This window comes from Erpetoichthys calabaricus, chromosome 11 (assembly GCF_900747795.2).
Source record: "Erpetoichthys calabaricus chromosome 11, fErpCal1.3, whole genome shotgun sequence".
Classification (NCBI taxonomy): domain Eukaryota; kingdom Metazoa; phylum Chordata; class Cladistia; order Polypteriformes; family Polypteridae; genus Erpetoichthys; species Erpetoichthys calabaricus.
Window position 1 is genome coordinate 100,748,920 of NC_041404.2, and position 3,792 is coordinate 100,752,711.

At 39.1% G+C, this 3,792-nt stretch overlaps 1 long non-coding RNA gene across 1 annotated transcript; it reads left to right on the top strand.

The window, feature by feature from the left end:
• The first annotated feature begins 996 nt into the window (after nucleotides 1-996).
• Nucleotides 997-3,324, top strand: LOC114660759 (uncharacterized). The gene is made up of 2 exons (XR_003717756.2): nucleotides 997-1,343; nucleotides 2,603-3,324. It is a non-coding gene; the product is annotated as an uncharacterized LOC114660759 (long non-coding RNA).
• The last annotated feature ends 468 nt before the right edge of the window (nucleotides 3,325-3,792 follow it).

Below are 3,792 nucleotides of genomic sequence, written 5' to 3' on the forward strand. Positions count from 1 at the left end.
GAGCACCTGAGGAGATATGGTGGGTGATATGGTGTTTCTTTCTTCCTGGGAAACAATTTAGTGCGTACAACTTACTATCTCATGCCCACCATGTATATATCTCATGCCCACCACTTACCATAGCCTGTGCACTAGGTGCTTTAATGTCGCACCGGCCAATACTGCGTGTGCTCCTCATACATTCAGATGAGCACCAAATGCAATCGCGTGCTACTGTACATCATTTTCTGGAAACAGGACATATCACTGAACAGTCTGATGTTTTCCTCACACAGTTACAGTCCACAGAAATGGATATTGGCAAGTTTATAAAAGCAGGCTATGCATTCAAGCCCAGATCGTTAAATCCGCGAAGCAGCACCACTAACCACTGCACTAATTTATAGTAAAAGGAAATGACATTAGTTAGCCATGTACTTACTAGCTCGCAGCTTCTTAGTCACACAAGTTACGAAAGGAATTCATATTTCACGTATTGAGTACATGTGAAGTTTATGCAGTCCAGTATGGGTTCACTATTTTAATGCACTGGTAAACCTGGCACATTCGATTGCTTATCTACACCAATGAACTGTGGGAGTTAACGTGCATCTAAAGAGTTAAATCCAAAATCGGGCCACTTTAACTCTTGCTGTTTTCAGACAAGAAATATACCCTTGTTAAACCCATCTCCTACCATCCCACACTCCTTTAATAAATAAAAGCCCAGCCGTCTGCTGTTTTATATCACCGAGCTACAAGAGCTGGAAGTGACGTCAAACTGAAGCGCCAAAGCCTTGGTAAAGGCGTAATTAGGTAGCCCCGAAGCGCACTTTTGTAATATTTTTATCTAACATTATCTCGTACGTACGTGAAAACATCTCGTACGTACATAAAAGTATCCCATACGTACGCGAAAACATCTCGTACGTACGTTAAAGTATCTGTCGCTACCTGATCATGCGCGCACATGCGCATGCATGCACAGACTTTACTATTACGATCCTATCCGATCTGCGTTTTTTTTACTTTGTGACACGAGTCCCCATCCGATTTGTCTCGCGCACGTGCTCTCTGCTTAATTAAAATTCATTTCACGACGCTGCCTGATTTGTTCTGCGCATGTCGAATGTTTTACGACGCACGTCACTCGTCGGGTTTGACTTGTACTTGTGAGTCATTTTTGTGTTGTCGTTTAACTCTGTCTGTAAGTGGACTTGTTACTGGAAAAGATGGCAACTTTTGAATTTTATAACGTCATGGAAGATGTGTCGCCTGAAAAATTTAACTCCAGTCGAATGAAGAGGGAGCGAAATGAAATGCGACGTGTGTCTGAACTTTATAATGGATATGTACAGCTTTTTGTAAGTACATCATTTTTAGTTAAACCACTTCGTAATATCGTGGTTTAATCGTAAAAATCACAGCATTTTCCGTGTTTGGGTTAATGGATTAATAGATGTATGTCATTTATATCGTAACACCCTATTAGCATTTGGTGGTGTGTTTCTTTTAACATTTGTCCACATTTTTTATCTTAAAGAGCGAACGGCAGGCTAATAATTAAGCAAAACAATGTAATCGAGGTGTCGAATTAGGAATAGAATTAGGAGAGCACGTCTGACACTCGACGGGTGTAAAGTGTGCCCTCCAAAGCCTTCGGTATTTTTTTTTTTAATGTTGATATCAGATTACGTCAATGCTGCAGATGTTCCACCAGATGGTTATGGCGAGTGCCCTCTTCTACGCGGTGGTGTGCTGGGGAGGCAGCATAAAGAAGAGAGACGCCTCACACCTGGACAAACTGGTGAGGAAAGCAGGCTCTATTGTAGGCATGAAGCTGGACAGTTTGACATCTGTGGCAGAGCAACGGGCACTGAGCAGGCTCCTGTCAATCATGGAGAATCCACTAAACAGTATCATTTCCAGGCAGAGGAGCAGCTTCAGCGACAGACTGCTGTCACTGTCCTGCTCCACTGACATACTGAGGAAATCATTCCTCCCCCACACTATGCAACTCTTCAATTCCACCTGGGGGGTTTGGTAAACGTTAACATTATACAAAGATATTGTCTGTCTGTATACCTGCATTGTTATCACTGTTTAATGTAATATTGTCTTTATCAGTATGCTACTGCTGGAATATGTGAATTTCCCCTTGGGATTAATAAAGTATCTATCTATCTATCTATCTATCTATCTATCTATCTATCTATCTATCTATCTATCTATCTATCTAGTTTTTCCATAATAAAGTTAACACAATATAATGATTAAGGCTATATAACATACAAGAGTAGCAACAACTAAGTTATTACAAGAAAGCAGGATGCAGATAATAGCATTACAAATTGTTAATGGATTTCTTTAACCTTTATTTAGTAGAAAAAAATTCCATGGCTGAAAACAGGAAAATTTATATCCAATGCCATCAAAGAAGTGTGGTGTGCGTCTGATGTGGCACAGTGACAGGCTGGGCACCTGCTGTTGTCATGTCTTATAAGCTTATAGAAGTTCACACACATACATTTAAATGGCTTGCTCCTTAGAAATAACTTATTTCTTATTGCTGCAGTTAGAAAAACAATGCCCCTTTATTGTATTTTTTCTCTTGATCCTACAGGATGCCCGGTGGTAACCAACCTTCCATGTGGCTGAACAGATGCCAGTGTACCTAAATTCTGAGACACAATTCGATGTTCTTTTCTTCTGCTTTTAAGATTCCCAATTCGAGATGATGTGCAGTTCATATTAGATTTGCTATTTCTACAGGTAAGACTACTGAGGCTTCCAGTTTCAGAAGTAATTTGTGCACAATTCCTGCAAAGCCTCCCCATATTTATTATTTGATCTGTAATATTTTACTGCCTTGAATACTGTACTGTATATCTGCTTACTCTGTCCAGTAACTAACACAGCTTTTTAATTTTAGACAGAAAGCCTCAGAGTGTGAATCCTCGCAAACACAAAGACTGAGGCATATCAGTCCCAGCAGTCACTAAACAGGGATGTTGTTCCGTTTTGCAAAATAACATTTATTTTCTTACGTTACTGTACTTTGTTGTTGGATTTTGAAAGAACCAAGACTTAATTTTAAATTAAAACAAAACTAAGGCAGGAGTGAAAAACGAAGATGTTTTCATGTAAGTAGTGACACCTGAGCACAACACATTAGAAGTTCAGATATACAGAGATTATAACACAATGTCTACTGTATGCGTAATATAAAAGGAAAAAAATGATGCTACACATAAGAACAGTTAAGTTGGGGTTCTTTTAAAATCCAACAAAAAAACACAATAATTAAGAATAATATTATTAGTTAGACTTTACTCTAAGCAGACCTTTATCTATTGTGATGGTTTACTTTGGTAATAATTGATCTAAAGGTGAACCAAGAAAGGAGGCAGAAAAAGAAGTAAGGGTACACTTTATTAATATTTGAACTCCATGAGTGAATATCGTGTATCTACTTTGTTTATGTTTTTAACAGTTACAGTGAAATAGAAGAGTTGTGTTATGGGGCAGCAGTTAAAGAAGAAGGACGGAGAGATGTGTGCCACGTTGAAGTAGCAGCTGGCCCTCCTGGCACTTCTAGAATCCTCCATCTCAATCTCTGCTCTGATCTGCTGTGCCTTTGCCAAGTGATCACAAGGTATTGGCCTATTTTGTTTTTCTTTTCTTCTGAAAACTGTCTCAGTCTTATTACACTGGCCGCCTGTGTGACATAGAATTGATTTCAATGTTCTATTAAATAATTAGAAGGCTTTGAGTATTTTAGACCCTGCCTGTATTTTGGAGTGTCCGCTTCCA